The sequence below is a fragment of the Paroedura picta genome, chromosome 8 (assembly GCF_049243985.1).
Source record: "Paroedura picta isolate Pp20150507F chromosome 8, Ppicta_v3.0, whole genome shotgun sequence".
Classification (NCBI taxonomy): Eukaryota; Metazoa; Chordata; class Lepidosauria; order Squamata; family Gekkonidae; genus Paroedura; species Paroedura picta.
In genome coordinates this window covers 1,873,129-1,894,422 of record NC_135376.1, presented here as the reverse complement: position 1 = coordinate 1,894,422, position 21,294 = coordinate 1,873,129, and the positions used below count along the sequence as shown (strand labels likewise).

The following is a 21,294-nucleotide window of genomic DNA, read 5'->3' as shown; positions in this document are numbered from 1 at the left end:
GCTGCCTCTGAATGTGGAGGTTCCCTTTCGTCACCCTGGCTAGCAGCCACTGATAGAAAACACTACTCCTAGAATGCATCAAATCTCTTTTTCAAGCTGTCTATGCCTGTGACTACATAATAAATAATAATGAATTGTGTTTAAATTTTAACTTTTGTATTTGTTTTTAGGCTGTTACCCACCCTGAGCGTTGGAAGGGCGGGAGATCATTTTAAATTTCTGTTGTTATTATTAACATTACTCCTAATAGTACCGCATCTTCCAGCAGCACGGATGGATGGCCTGCTCGGAGAGGTCAGGAGGGCTCCCACGCTCCTCGGCAAATGATGTAACAGGGAATTGTTCAGGAGGGATTTTTACGATAAAGGCACCAGGGCTGTGAACTAGAGCATTATGCAAGGTGTGTATTCTCTATGCCTGTTCCGTGTTACCCGGCTCTTCCGGCATTCTCTTCTTCTTGCTTAATCCTGCATTGTTCGCCATATCAGGGCTGACACTCTTCTGCTGTTTCAGATTTCTGTAATCCTAGACCTGTTGCTTATTAGATCTTCTGGCCGGCTGGTTGCATTGGCAAAATCCGCTTTGAGTCTCCATAAGGACGGTTCAGTGGGTTGCCACGTTGGTCTTCAAAGCAACAGCTGGATTCAAATCTGGCAACAGCGTAGAAACCAGCAAGACAGTCAGGGCACAAGTTTTTAAGAGCCAAAACTGCCTTTGTGAGATACCAGACAAAAAGAGGGCGCCCTTGTGGCTCCGTGGCAGAGCCTCTGCTTGGCACGCAGAAGGTCCCAGGTTTGATCCCTGGCATACAATCATAGAGTTGGAAGGGGCCATAGAGGCCATCTAGTCCAACCCCCTGCTCAACGCAGGATCAGCCCTAAGCATCCTAAAGCATCCAAGAAAAGTGTGTATCCAACCTTTGCTTGGAGACGGCCAGTGAGGGGGAGCTCACCACCTCCTTAGGCAGCCTATTCCACTGCTGAACTACTCTGACTGTGATAATTTTTTTCCTGATATCTAGCCGATATCGTTGTACTTGTAGTTGTACTTGCAGGCATCTCCAGTTAAAAGGGTCAAATAGGAGGTGATGGGGAAGATCTCCGCTCTGGAAACCCTGGTAAGGGGCTGCCAGTCTTGAGTAAAAATAATGAACTGGGAGGGGTGGATCCCAGTGAAGAAACAAATATAGAAAAATACAGACGCACTGGGAAACCAATATGGCAATAAAATATCCAAATTGGACTTATATAGAGTCATCTCTCTTCAGTAATTCTTTTATTCTTATTTCACATAAGTCCCAACGTGTTACGCCTTACCGCTTTTTCAAGGGACGGTTCTTGGAAAATACAAAGGTAAAATTAATGGTTGTTCAACATTGATATTAACAAATTAAGAAGGAATGGTCATGTATACATACTTTATATTTAAGGACCAACTTCAACTTATTAAGGAATCTCTTGATAGAGTATCTAAAATAGAAATACAATATTAAAATTTTTCTGGTTTCCCAGTGCGTCTGTATTTTTCTATGCGAGTCGTGAGTAGACAAGACAGATTTGGGAGGGGACGTGGCTCCATGGCTGAACCTCTGCTTGGCCTGCAGAAGGCCCCAAGTTCAATCCCAGGCAGCACCTCCAGTTCAAGGGACCAGGCCGGAGGGGATGGGGAAGACCTCTCTCTTCCTGGGACCCTGGAGAGCAGCTACCAGCCTGACCAGGAGTCTGATGCAGTATAAGGCAGCGTCACGGGACTCTCAAAAGCTTATATTCCCCAAATTGCGTTGGTCACCAATGTGACACTGATCCTAGCTGTTGAGGGCAACAGGCAAGCTTTAAATTTAAATTGACTTTCCCTGCTTTGGAGCTCAAAGCTTAATATTGCATTTGGAGGTGGGCGATCCATTCTCTGTCTAGTTGATCTTAGACCTTGTCACAATGAATGAATGAATGGATGGATGAATGAATGAATGAATGCAGGGTCTTATTGGTGGCAGCCCCACAATTTTGGAGCAACCATTCCTGAGAAGTGAGCCTGACTCCTTCACTTTGGATCTTTAGGTTATTGAAAAGGGTTTTATTTAGGGCCAGTTGATTAAGTTTACTAGCTATTCTGAACGGAGACTTTATGTAGACAAAACACAAAAAAACCAAGCAACTTCAATATATGTTGTCAGCTGCTGAGCTTCCTAAGGAAGAAAGGCAGTGAATAAACATTTGGAATCCATAAATAAATGCCATTAATATTTTTGAACGTTAAAGGGGCACTGTGAGGCATTGTCATTTGCCATGGGGTTTTCACTGCGGGGCCTTTCTTGGGGAAGGTTCAGGGGGCTTTTCTTGCCCTTTTTCTGTCTTAATCTCAGGACCGTAAGTTACCTCCAGCCCCCAAGGAAAGGTGGGGTATAAATATTTGAAGATGTTGATGGATACTTTTCGCTAGAGGCCACGACTGCCTTTTTATCCTAGCAGATTTTGTACATGCGGTGTAAAAATGATTCTCCAAAGAGAAAGTTCGGCGGGACTTCACAATTCCAGCCCAGATCTTGGGTCTGTGGGATTCCCTGGTGTGCCGAAGGATCCTGTCAACGTGTAGGAAAGCTGCCTGTCTCTGCGTCCTCCTCTCCGGCCAAGGGCTTCTGGCACCTTCTCCATCTATTTCCTGCAGCTCTGCTCATCTGTCATCCCTCAAGCCTTACATGGTCAAAACTGCCTTCGGGGAAACAGAGGAATTTAGGATTCTGACGTCAGCCTGCAGCCAAGTCCTCTGGGCCAAATCCAGGGGGAGGTTCAAAGGGGCTGGGGGGAGGGGGGAGACCAGCTGAAGAGCGAGGAGCAGAGGACAAGTTTCGATTTTGCTCTGGAGGAACCTGGCCCCGTTCCTCTGGGTCTTTCTGAAGGGGGTCTTTCTCAGCCGCTGCGTGAAAACCCTCTTCCCAAGCAAGCCAGGTAAGGCCTGAGCAGGGCAGGAGATGGCAGGGAGGCCACAGAGAAGGCCAAAGAGGTGGGAGAGAGGAAGGGCAGAGGAGAAAGATGCAGACAAAGGGGGGAGGACGCAGAGGCAGACCACAGACTGCATGGCACAGCGCCAGATCCAGGATCCGAGAGACCTGGACTCAAATCCCAACATCCACATCCAGTCTAGCCTTTCTTGTAGGGTTGGTGCTAGGAAGCAAACAGCCACACTCTGAGTTCTTTGGAGGAGAGGGGGAATAGCAGAACAGACGGGAAGGGTGATACTTACCTGTGTGTTTGAAAGCTCCCCCCCCCACCCTCCCCGGCAGAAGGGACCACACAAAGCTGCCTTTTGCTGACTTGGCCCCTCTTGGCCAGCACTGCCTGCTCTCCAGGGCCCCAGGCAGAAAAGGGTCTTTCCTGTCTGGTCCTTTTGACTGGAGTCACCGGGGATTGAACTGGGGACCTTCTGCGCATGGGGCACATGCTCTACCACCCAGCCCCTAATGCCTTCATCATCAATGGATGCTTTTCAGAAGTTTCCCGAGACCTGCAAACCTCCCTTCTCCTGAAAATCCCCAAGGAGGAATGCAGCCATCGCAGGCTGCCTTCCCAGGAAGGAACCAGGCAGCCCCCGGACCAAGACTCCAAGCAGCCAAAGAGGGGGGCAGGCCCACTTTTACACCACTGTGAAAGCTGCCCCTTGGGATGCGATCGACCTCCCGGGCTGGCCACTCCTGGCATTGCAAGGGAGGGACTGGGATCCCCGGAATCACGCCTGCCCTCCAACCTGGAGACGGCTGCTTTGGAGGTCCCCGTCCTCCCCAGGAAGTCTCCCGCCCTGGAGCTGGCAACGCGATTCGTAGAGTCGCTTCCGCGGGACGGGCCACAGTTTGTCTCCAGGCCGGTTGGCAACCGTGCCTCGCAGGAGGGGGGTTGGGGACGTGGGTGTCTGTGTGCAAGGGGCTTCTCCCGGAAATGCCCCGGCTGCAGGCGGGACGGGGAGGGCGGCGGCGGCTCGGGCCGGAGGACGCGGAGGAGGAGGGGGCCGCACCGGTGGGACTGCCGCCTGCCGGACTGCGCTCGGCGCCCCCGGTGGAGCGGAACGCTGCGTGGCCGAGAGGCGCGCCCTCCAGGCTCTCCCCGCGCGGCAGGCAGGCCAGTCGGCAGCCTCCTCCTCTCTGGCCGGACGAGCGGGCGGAGCGAAGCGGGGCGCGGGGCGGAGGAAGCCTCCTGGCCGCCCGCCCCGTCCGGGCTGGCCCGCTGCGCGGCTCCTCCTCCTCCGCCGCCGTCCCCGCCGCCGCCGCCGCCGCCGCCGCCTCCGGCTCCCTCGGGCCCGACGCCGCCCGCAGGTAGGGCTGGACGCCTCGCCTCGCCTCGCCTTCGCCCCGCTCCCTTCTCTCCGCCCTGCCCGACGGCGCCGCGCCTCCTCCGGGGCGTCGCACCTGGCCGGGGGGCTCGGGAGCCTGCGGGGGGTGGGGGGCAGCTGGCCAAGGGGGTGGGGTCGGGGGGACCCTAGGGCCTGCCAGGACAGCCCCCCCCCCAGGGCGCGCCTCGACGGGAAGAGGTGGGTGGGTGGGCGGGCGGGACGGGGAGGGCGCTGCCTGCTCCTGCCTCCTGCCTGGGAAGTGCCTGGCAGCGACCCCCCCCCTCCAGTGGCAGCCCCGCCCGCGCGGAGAGGAGAGGAGAGGAGGAGGCCCGCGGGCGCCTGGAGGGACACCGGGGCGAGGAAGGGCCGGCCGGACTAGCTGCCCCAGGGGAGCCCAAGGGCTGCTGGGCAAACTCTCCCCAGGAGGGAGGCGGGTGAGGGTGCCATCTCCAGACTGGGGAATTCCTGGAGGTTCACGGGTGGAGCTGGGGGGGGGGACACCCTGGAGTCCACAGAGCCCCCCCCTTCCCAGGGAGCCTTGGGCTGACCCCTCCCTCCCCCCCCCAACATGCCTGTGAGAAACGTGGTCGGGGGCAGGGTGGAGGCAGACCACGGGGAGGGCCTTGCCCCTCAACAAGGCCGACCTTTGGAACTCGCTGCCACAGGACAAGGGGATGGGCCGCCTACCTTAAGAAGAGCCGTCGAGCTGTTTATACTTCAGGTGACCCCCCAAAGTCCTGGCCTCCAAAAGGCGCCCTTATCAGCCTTCCTCCGGCCTCACAGGCTCCTTTGTGGAGTCTCCGCATATCCTGCGGACCCTTCCCCTCTTCGCCTGCTGCCTCCTGCTCTGCCCCCCATGAGGGGACCTGGGGTTGGGATCTTCGCTTGGGTTTATTAGTGCTGGTTACTTATTGGTCAGGTTTGTCAAAGTCGCCCCTCACTGGAGAGGTCTCCTGGCGACGCCCAACATTAAAACCAAGAGGGTGAAAACAACCTGAGAAGTACCGCTGGCCTCAACCGGGGCCGGGGCCTTTTCTGTCCTGGCCGAATGAGGTCCCGGAGCACTTCCGGGCTTCGACGGAACTGGGGAGTTCCGCAGGGCCTGCAAGACGGAGCTCTTCCGCCAGCGATTCAGATAACATCTTCCGGGACCCCCCCCCCCCTTCCAGCCTCCTCCGGACCACAATCGGGCTCTAAGAGAATTGAGCCATATAATCTCCGTCTGGTCGATGCTTCTACTGTGGCACAATTTCATTTTAGTTTAAAACTTATCTTATTGTACGTTTTCAGCCAATGCCGTGTTTACACGTCATACTTCACCCTGAGCCGGTCTGCTGGGAGGGCAGCATAGAAATCAGATAAATAACAATATAATGATAAAATATTAACATTAAAATATCAAAGTGCATGGCTGCAATGCCATTTTTGAAGCAGCCCAAATACGTGACCACCCCTCCACAAATTCGCTGGCAGGGGGCTCCTGGGAATTGTAGTCCATGGACATCTGGAGGGCCGCAGTTTGACTACCCCTGCACTATAGTATATATATACTAGGGGCCAAGCCCATTGCATTCAGGAATACAACAGGCACTAGATAAGCGGAGATGGAGTGGAAGAACACTGGGGAAGGCCTCCCCCTCCCCCCAGGACCTGGAAAGGCTGCAGGCAGCTCTTAGGGAACTCACTGGCAGGGGCAGCTCTCACCCGGCAGGGATCTGCAGCCTCCGAGCCTCAGAGGGAAGTGGAAGGAGGAGGGGGTGGTCAGGGGTGGGGGACGGAAGGCGATTGGCTGGCCGCTGGACAGACAGGCCAGCCGGTTGGAGGCGGAGGCTCTCAGGGGCGGGACAGCCATCCTGAGTGGGTGTTAAGCGCTGAGTGGCACTTAAGCCATGAGACATGCTCCTTCTCCAAGGCCTTACCAGGAATATATATCCTTCGAGGGCTGTCAAGTAACCGCAGAGTTGAGAAAGCTCTAGGGGATGAATGGCTACAAGCATGAATGAAATGTATCCCACCCAGTAGCCGTAACGTGACAGACGCCAGGGTGGGGCCTGCCAGATCCGAGGTGCTGCCTTTTTTCAAGGGCAGTAGGTGGATTAAAACATCCGGAAGAAGTTCCTGACAGTCAGAGCGGTTCCTCAGTGGAACAGGCTTCCTCAGGAGGTGGTGGGTTCTCCATCTTTGGAGATTTTTAAGCAGAGGCTGGAGAGCCATCTGACGGAGAGGCTGATTCTGTGAAGGCTCAAGGGGGTGGCAGGTGACAATGGATGAGTGATTGGGATGTGAGTGTCCTGCATAGTGCAGGGGGTTGGACTAGATGACCCAGGAGATCCCTTCCAACTCTATTATTCTGATTCAAGGTTTGGGTTTTGACCTTTTAGACTATATGTTGCCTGGGTCTTGCCTACCTGCGGGACCGCTTGTCTCATTATGCTCCCCGCAGGGCCCTTCACTCTGCAGGTGTGAATATGCTGATGGTCCCGGTGTCCCGGGAAGCGAACCTGGTTCTGCAGGGCCTGCTAGACTGAGCCCTTCCGCTAGGCGTTTGGTTGAGGCTGGACTAAATATGGGGCTATAAGATCGGGTATTCCCCTGACCCTGTGGCCTCTGCATCCCTCTGGGGCCTCCATCTGATTGACCCTGCTGGGAATGGGTAAGGGAGGGATATGGGCCTATTAGGAATTGTTGTGCCTGCCATCTTTGTCAAATTTTTAAATTGTGGTTATTATTGTGTTTATCAGCAAGATAGTAATCTTGCTGTCTTATGTTTTTATATTTTAAGTCTGTTGTGAACTGCGACGAGCCAGCCAGTCCGGGAGTTGGTGGTATAGAAATTTGAGAATGAATGAATGAATGAATGAATGAAGGAAGGAAGGAAGGAAGGAAGGAAGGAAGGGGTGGCCTCTAATCTGGAGACCTGGGTTAGATCCTGCAGCCTTATTTACTTCTCACAGCTGCACGGTTCATTTTGCAGCTGGCACTTAATTAATTAATGCGTTCCTTTTGGAAGGAATGGAGGGAGGGGCATGGCTCAGGGGAGGGGCCTCTGCTTGGCATGCAGAAGGTCCCAGGCTCAGTTCCTGGCAGCCTCTCCAGTTCAGGCCGAAATACGAGGTGAGGGGAAAGGCCCGTCTCTGCCTGAGTCCTTGGAGAGCGTCTGCCAGTCCGAATAGCCAAGACTGACCTTGATGAACCAGGGGGTTGGACTAGATGACCCAGGAGGTCCCTTCTAAGGCTCCGATTTGGAAGAAGGCAGCTTCTGGCGCTTCGAGGTAGTGGAGGGATTTCATTTGAACAGCCCCGTTGGTTGCAAGTCACCTCCCCCCTCCCAAGAACCAGGTCTTTGGGTTGCAGCCGTGAAAGATTTTGGCATTTCCTATGCCGCCTTTGAAGAGCCTCTTGTGGCGCAGAGTGGTAAGGCAGCCGTCTGAAAGCTCTGCCCATGAGGCTGGGAGTTCGATCCCAGCAGCCGGCTCAAGGTTGACTCAGCCTTCCATCCTTCCGAGGTCGGTAAAATGAGTACCCAGCTTGCTGGGGGGTAAACGGTAATGACTGGGGAAGGCACTGGCAAACCACCCCATATTGAGTCTGCCAAGAAAACGCTGGAGGGCGTCACCCCAAGGGTCAGACATGACTCGGTGCTTGCACAGGGGATACCTTTACCTTTACCTTTATGCCGCCTTTGTGTTCCCGGGTCGTGTCCTCTGTTTTTGCTGGGTGCTGATCTCTTTCCCTCTGCTTTGCAGCCGAATCTTCTGCGCCCAGCCTTTAGAGAGCTTCTTCCACCCTGCAGAGAATCATTTATCAAATATATTTTGGACGACAGGCACAATAGGATCTCATGCAGTGTAGCCCTATTAGGTGTGCTATGATGTGATGTTAGCCGTTCAGTCGTGGCCGACTCCTGGCGATCCTACAGCTCAGCTGGCCTTCCGACCTTCCACCACATCTTTCTGTTGACTAATGCTCTGGCCGGTGTCCGTTTTGATCCTGTCTAACCGCCGTGTTCTTTGTCGGCCTGGCTTCCTTTTTTCCACTGACCCGTCCTGGCAGAATGGCTCTCTCCGTTGAGGTGATGTGGCCAAAGGGAGTGAGCCAGAGTTTTGTGATTTGGCCTTCCTGGGATAGATCAGGCTTTATGCGCTCTAGTAGTTCCTCGTTGGTGACTTTTGCTGTCACTGGAACCTGCAGAAGCCTTCTCCAGCACCAGAGTTCAAACAGATCCATTGTCCTCCTGTCTGATTTCTTCACGGTGATCCATAAACACAGATCACTTTTCACACTGAGCAATGGCCAGTATTTCTTTTATACTCTTGCTTTCTATATTGGTCGAGCGACATTGGTTGAGTGTGAACGAGACCTTGGGGTACTTGTGGATTGTAAACTAAACATGAGCAGGCAGTGTGATGCAGCGGTAAAAAAGGCAAATGCCATTTGGGGCTGTATCAACAGGGGCATCACATCAAAATCACAAGATGTCATAGTTCCATTGTATACGGCACTGGTCAGACCACACCTGGAGTACTGTGTGCAGTTCTGGAGGCCTCACTTCAAGAAGGACGTCGATAAAATTGAAAGGGTACAGAGGAGAGCGACGAAGATGATCTGGGGCCAAGGGACCAAGCCCTATGAAGATAGGTTGAGGGGCTTGGGAATGTTCAGCCTGGAGAAAAGGAGGTTGAGAGGGGACATGTTAGCCCTCTTTAAATATTTGAAAGGTTGTCACTTGGAGGAGGGCAGGATGCTGTTTCCGTTGGCTGCAGAGGAGAGGACACGCAGTAATGGGTTTAAACTACAAGTACAACGATATAGGCTAGATATTAGGAAAAAAATTTTCACAGCAAGAGTAGTTCAGCAGTGGAATAGGCTGCCTAAGGAGGTGGTGAGCTCCCCCTCACTGGCCGTCTTCAAGCAAAGGTTGGATACACACTTTTCTTGGATGCTTTAGGATGCTTAGGGCTGATCCTGCGTGGAGCAGGGGGTTGGACTAGATGGCCTGTATGGCCCCTTCCAACTATGATTCTGTGATTCTGACATTTTTCTTACGTATATCTGATTAGATTATATAGTTTTTGGTATGATTTAGCAGGTCTTTTGCTCACTTCTGTAGAACTTAGTGTGTTTTATATATTTGTACATTGTAAATTCGCTGGCCTGCGACCGTATTAAATACACTGAATTGAAAAGGACTGGCTTTGCGGCCAGAAGGTGCCCAGCGGAGGTCTGGAAGCCGTGCCCTCCCCCTGTTCTGGCGTCCAGTGCTGTCCTCTTTGTGAGGCTGAGTCCTGGTGAGATGAGGAAAATGCTCCCTGGCATCTGTGGGTTTAAAAATAGAGGGCGGTCAAAATGATGCCCCGCAGCAGAGGAGAGAGTTTGCTCTCCGCTGCCCGTTCTTGGAGCAAGTGCTCGGTGGGGGCCCCCAGCCCCCTGCCCCCCTCTCGTCCTGTTTCCAGCCTCATTCCAGTTCTGGTCTGGACTGCATGCCCTTGTCCAGGGTTGCTTCGCGCTGCGTCCCTTGTGTTTGCAGGGCTTTTGCAAGCTTGCATTTAGCGTGGTAAGAGGGCAAAATCTGATGCAGGAGAGGTGCAGCCGGGCTGCGTAACAATTGCCCTGTGAAATGAGGCCGCTTTGGCACTTCCCTGAACCCCTGGGGCAGCCAGAACAAGAGCAGGAGGAAGTGGGGGTGTTAATTTAGGTGGCTGAAGGTCGTGCAAGGACATGGCTGTTGACAGCAGTCCATCATTATAGCTAAGCTGAACCTCCGTGTGGAGAGGCAGTGTATCTTGAATACCAGACGGTGCAGATGAGTGACAGAGGCCCTCCTTGGGGTCCTTGGGTTTCCTGTGGCTGCTGCTGGGCAGAGCTGCTCTTTGTAGCAAATGTTCCCAATGAGCCGAGTAAATCCGATGGATGGAGATGGAATGCATTAGCCTTCTTTATGGCCATCTCAGATGCTGCCCTGTAAGCTCTTTGAGGGCAGGGACCGTCCTGTTTTCTACTAATGATGATGAAGAAGGAAGGCTGACTTTTTGTATCCCACTTTTTACTACCCAAAGGAGTTTCAACGTGGCTCAGTATCCCCTACCCTTCCTCTCCCCACAACAGACACCCTGTGAGGGAGGTTGGGGCTGAGAGAGCTCTGAGAGAAAAGGGAACTGGCCCAAGGTCACCCATCTTGGCTGCAGGTGGAGGAGGAGTGGGGAGTCAAACCCGGCTTGGCAGATGAGAGAAAAGAGTTGGTTTCTTACCGCTACCAAAGCCGCTTACAAGCACCTTTACCTTCCTCCCCCTACCACAGACCCCCTGCGAGGTAGATGGGGCTGAGAGGGCATGACTGGCCCAGAGCCCCCTAAATCTCAATCTGAGACTCTGACCACTGCCCCAGGCTGTCTCTGGCACAGAAGAGGGCGGCTCATTCGTCCTTCCCTGTGGGCCACTTCTGGGGAGTGCGGGGGGGGTTGGTGGTCTGTTCCCAGCCAGGCGCATGGCTCTTCTGCCTGTCCAACTGGGTAGGCTTCTGAGACCACCTTGTCTTTGGGGTTTCCAAATCCCCTGTTCCGTACCATTTTGCTCCCTGCAGTCAAGAAGATCAGTCATTTAGCTACCGAATGAAATGATTTCAGGCTGCCGTCAGATATTGTCTATATTGTTCTATTGTTATTACAAATATTTATTTATTTAGAGTCCAGTTGGGCACCTTTAAGACCAACAAAGATTTATTCAGGGCGTGAGCTTTCGAGTGCAAGCACTCTTCCTCAGACCAAGAACTCCTTACATGACAGTGGGGATATATGGCAAAAATCAATTCTGTTACATCAGTAGACTGTGTCACACAACCAAATACAGCCAGTGATAATTCTCTGTCAAAACAGCCAATCAGTCCCCTGGAATTCAGTTGTAGTTCACAAAAACACAAGGAGAAACCAAACTGCCCGTGTCAGAGGTCAAAGGCCCTCACCTCCCCATATGCTGCTTGCCCCATCTGTCTCCATACAACCGTGAGACATTCCTAAAGGGAATTGCTGGTAACTATCTGTTCCCAAGGCCAGGGAGCCAAACTCAAAATTCCATTCCATTGCCATTACCTTACAGCAGGGGTAGTCAAACTGCGGCCCTCCAGATGTCCATGGACTACAATTCCCAGGAGCCCCTGCCAGCGAATGCTGGCAGGGGCTCCTGGGAATTGTAGTCCATGGACATCTGGAAGGCCGCAGTTTGACTACCCCTGCCTTACAGTCACATTATCACAAATAAAATAAATGGTGAGGAATACAGATACATGAGTTAAACAAGGTTAGCATGAATAGTGAGATTAAGAAACTGGGTATGTCATCGTTTTGAGTGTTGTAATAACTTGCATTTCTGCAATCTCCCTTTGTAGGCTGTTCTTGAATTACCTTTGCAATAAAACAGCTACTTTCACGTCCCTTATTGAATGTCCTGGAAGGTTGAAGTGTTCCCCTGCAGGTTTTTCAGTCCTGTGGCTTTTGATGTCAGACTTGTGTCCATTAATTCTTTGGCGGAGGGTTTGACCTGTTTGCCCTATGTAGAGAACAGAGGGACATTGTTGGCACTTGATGGCATATGCTAAGTTGGAAGATGAGCAGGTGTATAAGCCTTTGATGGTATAGGTGATGTTGTTAGGTCCAGTAATTGTGGCATTGGGGTGTATATGGCTGAAAAGTTGGCATCTGGGTTTGTTGCAAGCTCCAGTACCAGCGTCCATATTCACATGAGATGCTGCATTGTTGTGGGTGAGGAGTTGTTTGAGATTGGGGGGCTGTCTGTGTGAAAGAAAAGGTTTATGAAAAGCAAATGCTGGCAGGGGCTCATGGGAATTGTAGTCCATGAACATCTGGAGGACCACAGGTTGACTACTCCTGCTGTTGATCATTTAGGTGGGAATCTCTGTCCGTGGGATTGGAGCAGATGCGGTTGTAACGTAGGGCCTGGCTGTATACAATGGATTTACTTTGTTCTTGACACCCCCCCCCAGTTCTCCCCGAAGATAACTCAAGGCAGCTCACCTGTTCTCCAAATTGTTGTGCAGATAACATGGGGGAGAAGATGATCATCATCATCTTCTCCCCCATGTTATCCGCACAACAATTTGGAGAACAGGTTTTTGGGAGAACAGGTGAAGTGCCAGGTGATTGGAGGCAAATAAATGTTATCCCCATTTTCAAAATGGGGAAAAAGGAGGATTCGGTAACTACCGACCTGTCAGCTTGATGTCTATAGCTGGCAAAACAAATTTTAGAACAAATCATCAAATAGTTGGTCCTTGAGCAGCTAGAGCAGATGGCTGTGATTAGAACAACTCATGTCAAACTAACCTTATCTCTTTTTCTGAGAAAGTTTCTGCCTTGCTGGATCAGGGGAATGCGGTGGGCATTGTTTACCTTGATTTCATTAAGGCTTTTGGAAAGATTCCACTGAAAACAAGTTGGTAAAATGTGGTATGGATCCTATTAGTGTTAATTGGATCAAGAACTGGTTGACAGATTGCACCCAAAGGGTGCTTGTAAATGGTTTGTCATCTTGGAAAGGAGTTACGAGTGCTCAGGGATGTGTCCTGGGCCCTGTGTTGTTCAACATATCCATAAATGGTTTGGATGAAGGAATAGATGACACTAAATTTGCAGATGACACTAAACTGGGAGGGGGCGTGAACACAGCAGAAGACAGAATCAGGATACAGGATGATCTTGACAGGCTGGAAACCTGGGCTAAAATGTATTTCAAAAGTGATAAATGTAAAGTTCTTCATTGAGGTAGGAAAAATAGATAATTCATCACTATAGGATAGGTGAGACCTTTCTTGGCAGTAGAACGTGTGAAAAAGTATCTGTGGGTCTTGGTAGACCAGACACTGAACATGAGTCAGCTGAGCTGCAAATGGTATTAAAAGAGGTATCGTGTCCAGATCACATGAGGTGATGTTACCGCTTTACTCCGCTCTTGTGAGACCAAACTTGGAGCCCAGTGTTCTACTCTAACCACTTTCCTGGTGCCCCCATGGGCACTGTGGCTCATCCGAGTAAACCCCGCATTTCTGGAAAATGGATGGGGCTAGGCGGGGCTTTTGCCCAGCGGTTTTACTGATTGGCTGCCGTTGATTCACTTGGCTGTGCAGATTTTTAGAAATGTTTTTTGGCCGCAGCTACGACCACAGTGCAAGGATCTTCCGTGTAACGGAAGATGTGCAACAGCAGCCATTTTATGGCTGTCTCCGCCTCCCGAGGCAGCCATCTTGTGGTCAGGCCCCCCACGCTCTGCCAAAATTCTCAAGGCGCCCCTGGGCTTTGGTGAACATTGCGGTTGGCCACGTTGGCTCTCCATCATCTGTCAATGGAGCCGCCTCCGTGGTTTCCTGATTGGGTGAGCTGTCGCTGGGCTGTTCCTTGTAACCGATAAATATCTCAAACAGGTTTCAGAAAGCTTCGTCCTGCCCTTTGCGGGGTGGGGTGGGGTGCAGTGGGGCGGGGGGGGGGAGAGTCCGTGACTCACCGCCACAGTCTTGTGAAACGAACGCAGTGGTCCAGGGGAGTGGATGTGCATTGGCATCTTGCGCCTTTGAACGCCTTTGAGCGCACTCTCCAGCGATCGTCAACCGGTGCCTCGGGGAGGGGCCCGTTCTGCGGAGCACCCTGTGCTTGTGTTTGGGAGTCCGGCAAAATCTGGGAGGTTCTGCCCAGAGTTGTGCTGCATGTCAGCCTCTGGCGATAATGTTGCTGTGCTTCCAAAAGTTCCTCAACAGCTTGTGAGCCCGGAGTCCGTCTTGATGTGGCCCTTGTGTTTCTTCAGCTGGAGGAAGGATTCATGGCTTGACTGGGGTCGTTGGGAGCCGTCGTTTTGCAAGGAAGAACCTTGAGCCTCCCGACGTGGCTGGGGCGCACCGCGAAGAGCTGCTTGCAGGTCTAGACTGGCCTAGAGCTCTCTGTTTGTTTTCCAAGCAGTGTCGCAACGGCACGGTTGGGAGGCGAGGCCAGAGTAGGATGGGAAGCGGTTTACTAGATCAAAGCCTCCCCCCTGGGGCTTTGCTCGCCCAGATCTCTATCATTAACAGGGAATCTCCAGAGATCGTCCTGATGCGCCTCTCAAAGAAGCGGAGGTTGTCGATGGAACCTCCTTGGGGCAGAGAACTTGGCTGCCTTCCTGGAGGGGCACAGGACGTTTGGTCGGCAAGGTGCTACAGTGCCCCAGTGTGGTGGAGCCGGAGAATTGCAGCTCAGCCCAGGGGAAGCGGTAGCACTGTGCTGAAATCAGTAGGCTTAGGTCAGGCGTGGGCAAGCTGCGGCCCTCCAGATGTCCGTGGACTACAATTCCCATGAGCCCCAGGGGCTCATGGGAATTGTAGTCCACAGACATCTGGTGGGCCACAGTTGGCCCACGCCTAGCTTAGACTGACGTTACTCTATACAATATTTCATTTTAGTTCAGACACCCAGCCGGTGAGGAGTTGCTTGGTGAAAGATCCTCTGTTTTTGAATCCTGAAGATCCCAGGTTTAGGCCTTGGTCTCTCCAATTGAAAGGCCCATGTTGGTAGACCCCTGCCTGAGACCTTGGAGAGTGGCTGCCCGGTTGAGTAGACAGTACTCACCTTGATGGGCCATGAGTCTGATTCAGTTTTATTATTGTCATTATTATTATTAATTACTATTATTATTATTATTTGATTTAAGGCAGCTTCCTTGGTGTTTACTGTGGAGTGGGGCCGTGGCTCTGCTTTGCATGTGTGGTAGGTCCCTGGTTCACTCCCCGGCATCTCCAGTTAAAAGGACCAGGTGGGAAGAGACAGGAAAGACCTCTGTGTGAAACCCTGGAGAGCCTCTGACAGCCTGAGTAGGCAATACGGCCAACGGAACTGTGGTGCTGAGTCAGTATGAATGGTGGGGCATCTTGGCATGCAGAACGTCCAAGGTTCAGTCCCCGGCATCTCCAGCTGAAAGGCCTAGGCAGGACTTGGTGTGGAAGGACCTCTCTCTGGCTGCCAGTCTGAGTGGACAAGGCTGACCTGGATGGAGTGAGGGTCAGCACAAGGCAGGCTCCCATATATTCACGAGAGGTCGAAGTCATGAGAGGTCATTTCTAAATTTTTGGTTGAGAAACGAACAGCATTTAAAAGAAGGACGTAGATAAAATTGAAAGGGTACAGGGGAGAGCAATTAGGATGATCTGGGGCCAAGAGACCAAGCCCTATGAAGATAGGTTGAGGGACTTGGGAATGTTCAGCCTGGAGAAAAGGAGGTTGAGAGGGGACATGATAGCCCTCTTTAAGTATTTGAAAGGGTGTAACTTGGAGGAGGGCAGGATGCTGTTTCTGTTGGCTGCAGAGGAGAGGACACGCAGTAATGGGTTTAAACTTCAAGTACAACGATATAGGCTAGATATCAGGAAAAAGTTTTTCACAGTCAGAGTAGTTCAGCAGTGGAATAGGCTGCCTAAGGAGGTGGTGAGCTCCCCCTCACTGGCAGTCTTCAAGCAAAGGTTGGATACACACTTTTCTTGGATGCTTTAGGATGCTTAGGGCTGATCCTGCGTTGAGCAGGGGGTTGGACTAGATGGCCTGTATGGCCCCTTCCAACTCTATGATTCTATTTGTTGTGGGGAAATGCAGCTGTTGGGAGATGCTCACATCACCAGGTGACTCAGGAGAGAGAGATGGCCCTTAAACCCAGTGTAGTCTATTCCGGATTTTTTATTAATTGTGGAGGAGTGGCCCTCACTTTGCATTGCTTTCCTCAGTCCTAATGTGGCTGATTTAAAGAAACCCTGGTTCGGCCTTTTCCAGCTTTCTTCTCTTCAGCAATTGTCGAGGTGGCCGAACCAAGCCGAAGTGCACACCCCTACACTGAAACATCCTTCAGGCTTCGAGAAATCCCAGAGGTGACGCAATGGTGCAGACTATGGTTGGGAAGCAGAGCTGTGGACATGCCCCCCGGGCCCCCCTCCAGGCCAAGCACTGGCCATTTTGGGACGAGAGGATGGGGCAACATGGCCATATCACTCAATAAACATTTAACCAAATTGAAAAACATATGATTAATTGACTCCCACCCATTTGGGAAACCCTTCCAGGGTGGTCAGGAAACGCCAGGGTTTCACAAAGCTTAATAAGGAGACCAAACCTGGGTACCAGTGAGCGACCAGGAGAGGCAGAGAAGCAGCAGAACGGCCCGGGAGCCGGATTGGGTCCCAGGACGTGGTGGAGCCGGTCAGGAGCCTGGGCAGCCGTTTCTGGAGACTTGTGTCTGAAGAAGGCTAGAACTGGTGGCTTCTTTAGGACTAGCTCAATTTCTTGTATTTTCTAGCCATTTTGGTTGTTAGGCAAAAAGAAGGGTATGTTGCATTGCGTAATCAAGTTGTTTGAGAAAAAGAAACAAAAGACTTAATTTTTGTCATGGTTAATCAGTACTTGCATACACAGTAATTGCTGTGCTGTTATATCATCGTTATTTATTTTCTTATATTTATATACCGCTCTCCCTCACGGTTCAGGGCAGTTGTCTCACCTGGAGGCTGGCATCCCTGTCTGAGAGCTCCTCCACTGGATCCAGTGCAAGGACTGTGCAGTGTTTGCACAAGGATTCCTCCCTTCCCAGGATTCCCTTTTCCCTGGCAACCATTTCCGACCATGCTAGAATATATATTCTCAGGCCTTGCTAGGCTTGCCAAACTTCTGCTGGTGCCGGGAAATCTCCCAAAGTTACAAGTGATTTAGAAACCGCCCAAATCATTTCCCCGTTGGAGAATTGCTGCTTTGCAGGGTGGGCTGAAATGCCTGCTTCCTTGTTTAGCCCAGGCAAAGTACTGCACATACAAAAATGAAACTAACTTCTTGTTTAAGAAGCATTTTATTTGATGAGTGATCCCGTGCATCCTAACCTTGGGACTTCTGGTGGAGCGACAAGCTGACATCCATTCCAGGGTTACTTGAAGACTGAAAAATATCTCAGGGGTCATTCGATGGTCTAAGACAGGTGTAGTCAAACGGCGGCCCTCCAGATGTCCATGGACTACAATTCCCAGAAGCCCCTGCCAGCATTCGCTGGCAGGGGCTCCTGGGAATTGTAGTCCATGGACATCTGGAGGGCCGCTGTTTGACTACCCCTGGTCTAAGAGTTGAAAAAGACTTCTTCAGACCAGCATGACCCAGCCCCCTGCTGGGTTAGCTTCCTTCCTCCTCCTGATTGTCTTGGAGGAATTGGAGGGTGAAACAAATCTCAAAACATGGGTCAGGAAACTTTGGGGCAACAGAGAGCATGCCCTCCCTGTAACGAACACAAACATTTTTTTGAAGTGCACCCCTATCAGGAACATCTGACTCCTGTGCCCCCTTGTTTTTCTTGACTTGTAAAGTCTGCATATTGCCTGACGTGGGTCTGAGACCGGTTTGGGCAGGGCTAGTCAAACTGCGGCCCTCCAGGTGTCCATGGACTACAATTCCCAGGAGCCCCTGCCAGCATTCGCTGGAAATCTCGCTGGAAATGTAGTCCATGGGCATTGGCTGGCAGGGGCTCATGGGAATTGTAGTCCATGGGCATCTGGAGGGCTGCAGTTTGACTACCCCTAGGTTTGGGGATTCTCTCTTCTGGAAAGGAAAAGGCCCACATTCCGTGGCATTCTCTGCAAGGGTCATAGTAGACTGGGTGGGGGGGGATCCACGGTGGGTGGCCGTGCCCTGCAGGGGGCACAGAGTGACTTGTGCAGAGGTGGCATCCACGTCTGAAAACCCCGCTCTTTGTACCTTGCCGTGTGGGGTGACCTGGTGCCTCCATCCCTTTCCCTTTCCCTCTCTTCTGCCGACGATCTGTGCATTGTTGTGTTTTTTTGGACAGCCCGAATCCACGGCTGGAGCAAAGGGCAGGTACAAATGTGTTTTTCCACGTTTCCCCGGGTTGCAGCTGTTGCTAATGAGAGCCTAGCGCTGATTCGGTTATTGCGGCTAATTGCACGGCTCAAGGAGAGGCGTGCTTTTCCACAGTAATTATCACGGATAAAAAGAAGAAAATTGCACCTATTACCAATTTGCTTCCTAACTCCTATTGGGCCTTGATCTGTGGAGCCCAAGAGAGTGACGGGGCTGCCAGCCGCTTTCAGGATCAGCTGTGCTGAGTGAATGAAGCTACCCCCCCGCCCCCCGGCCGGATGGAGGAAGCGTATTTGTCTGGTTCTCCTGGGAAGGGGCCTCTTTGCTGGTTGTGCAGTTCAGCTCGTCGGCACAAGGCCCTGGAGCTTTGGTGAGGAAGTTGGACCGTTTCCTCAAGTTGAATTCAGATTGTGACTGCCTCTGAACATGGAGGTTCCCTTTAGCCCCATGGCTAGCAGTCGATGACCGTTGTAGGCTCTGGGCTGGCTGCGCAGGGAAGGCAGAGTCCAGCCCCCTCTGCTTATCTGCCCAGGCCTGGATGACCAAAACTCCTCTGATCTATTCAGCTCTCTGAAGCTACGTCGATGTGGGCCAGGTTAGGGAGGGAGACCCCAAGGATGGGAGACCCCCCAAGAGGCCCGGGGGCTCTACCCAGAGCTCACAATGGCCAAACCACCTCCGTATGTCTCCTGTGGGTGGGCAATTCCTGTTCATATGTTGCCTTGAAAAACCTGTGTCGGGGTGGTGAAACTCTGGCTCTCCAGATGTCCATGGACTACAATTCCCATGAGTCCCTGCTGGGAATTGTAGTCCATGGACATCTGGGGAGCCAGAGTTTTGCCACCCCTGACCTATGGAGTCACCTAAGTTAGCGGTGAATTGATGTCAAAACCAAAACTGTTAACAATGTCTGCATGACGTACCCATTGCCCCCCAGATTAGTAAAGGGGGGTCCCCTGCACCTTTTATCGGGCGTAGTGGTTAAGAGAATGTACAACTTTGCGTCCTGGTTAAGAGTGCCAGCTTCTAATCTGGCAAGTCAGGGTTGATTCCCCGCTTCTCCACATGCAGCCCACTGGGTGACCTTGGGCCAGTCACAGTCCTGTTAGAGCTGTTCTCACAGAGCAGTACTCTCAGAGCTCTTTCAGGCTCAACTACCTCCCAGGGTTCTGTTGTGGGAAAAGGAAGTGAAGGCAATTGTAAACTGCTTCTGGTAGAAAAAAATCTGGGTATAAAACCAAACTCTTCTTCTTTAGAGTCCAGGGGCCCCTTTAAGACCAACAAAGTTGTATTCAAGGTATGAGCTTTTGCGTGCACGGACCCTTCCTCAGGGACAATGTCCTGGGACAGAAGCAATCCGTTCAGACTTATAGGTGGAGCCTGAGAGTTTAAATCAGCACACAGCATGATGAAAATGCTTAGCAGGTTCCAGAGAGACAAAGGGGGAAACCAGCCAATTGGATTTGCCTGTATTCACTTGGGATTGAATTGCACAGGAAACATTTGACCACAATAGAAATGGAAATGTCGCCATTAAGAGAATAGGGGCAAACAGACAGTCAGTTGCTGACAGCAATCCTCAAATCCTAGAGTTGGAAGGGACCCACAGGGTCATCTAGTCCAACCCCTGCACAATGCAGGGACTCCCAACTACCTGCCCACCCAGGGTGACCCCAATTTCATGCCCAAATGATCCCTGATGAATCAGTTCCAATTGCATGTAGCCAACACTCCCTACCTAATTGGCCCTCTCTGGGGGTGTGCTGCCAATAGGGAGAGAACACTCTGCCAACGAGGACCAATCAGTTTATTTTTAAAATTTCTATACCGCCACAGTGTATTTATTTTTAAAATTTCTGTACCGCCATGGTAGTTTACAATAAAATGATAAAAACATGGTTAAACCCCTAAAAACATCCCTTAATACCATTAACACAATGGCAATCGATAGGAATTAAATTATTTTATTTCCCAGGGAGCAAAGGGCTCTTACCTGACACGCACATTGGGGATCCACCGAAGGTAACTCCAGGACCCTGTACTGGCCTCAAACGTACACCTTGAGGAAGAGCTCCATCTTACAGGCCATGCAGAAAGCTGATGATTCCTACAGGGCCCTCAGCTCTTCCAGGAGCCCATTCCACCAGGTTGGGGCCAAGGCTGAAAAGGTTTAAATAGCACTCTGCTAATGAGGGCCAATCAGTTCAAATTGCATTCACTCCCTACTTAATTGGCCTTCCCTGGGGGTGTGCACCCAATAGGGAGAGAGCACTCTGCCAATCAAAGCCAGTCAATTCAAATTGCACTCTGCCAGTGAATGCCAATCAGTTCAAATTGCACTCTGCCAATGAGTTTAAATTGTGTGCACACAGCCCTCTCCCTCCCTGATTAACTCTTCTTGGGGGGTGTGCCATCAGTAGGCCCTCCCTGGGAGTATGCAGCCAATAGGAAGAGAGCATTCTACCAACCAAGGCCCATCAGTTCAAAGTGCACTTTGATAATGAGGGCCAATCAGTTCAAATTGCACTCTGCCAATGAGTTTAAATTGTATGCAGACAGCTCTCTCCCTCCATTGGGGTGTACCACCAATAGGTAGAGAGAACTCTTCCAATGAGGGCCAATCGTGGGCCTTGTCTGCCTTCTTCCTCCTCCTGTTGCTTGCCAGGTGGAAGAAGTTCTAGCCTGTCTGAGAGGCCCTGCTGCTGGTAAGTTGCTCCATCCTCAGTCTTTCCCCACCTTCTATCTCCTCCAGGCAAGGGAAGGAAACCAGCTGTTTCCTTTGCCTCCTGTGTTGCTCTCGGGTTTCAACTCTACTGGACGAAAGCACAGACAAGCTGCCAAGGAGACAGAGAGAATCAGCATATCACAAACAGAATGCCCAGGGACAGACAGAATGTGATGAATGTCTTAACTTCACTCAGTCCAGTGACTCAAGGGTTCCTTCAGGCAGTCCAAGGGCATCAGCAGAAGGAGCAGGTCGCAGGTTAAGTCCACAACTCGGGCCTCATAGAACCATAGAGTTGGAAGGGGCCATAGAGGCCATCTAGTCCAACCCCCTGCTCAATGCAGGATCAGCCCTAAGCATCCTAAAGCATCCAAG

At 51.7% G+C, this 21,294-nt stretch overlaps 1 protein-coding gene across 3 annotated transcripts in view; it reads left to right on the top strand.

Moving 5' to 3' along the window:
• The first annotated feature begins 2,802 nt into the window (after nt 1–2,802).
• LPP (LIM domain containing preferred translocation partner in lipoma) overlaps nt 2,803–21,294 on the top strand; it is a 216,394-nt gene continuing 197,902 nt past the window's right edge. The window contains exon 1 of one of the 3 annotated variants that reach the window (XM_077348017.1): nt 2,803–2,945. The gene's annotated coding sequence lies outside the window, so the exon portion shown is untranslated. Of the gene's footprint in view, nt 2,946–4,155; nt 4,304–20,781; nt 20,900–21,294 lie in introns of those variants that run through there. The other 2 variants (XM_077348016.1, XM_077348018.1) reach the window with 2 other exon arrangements.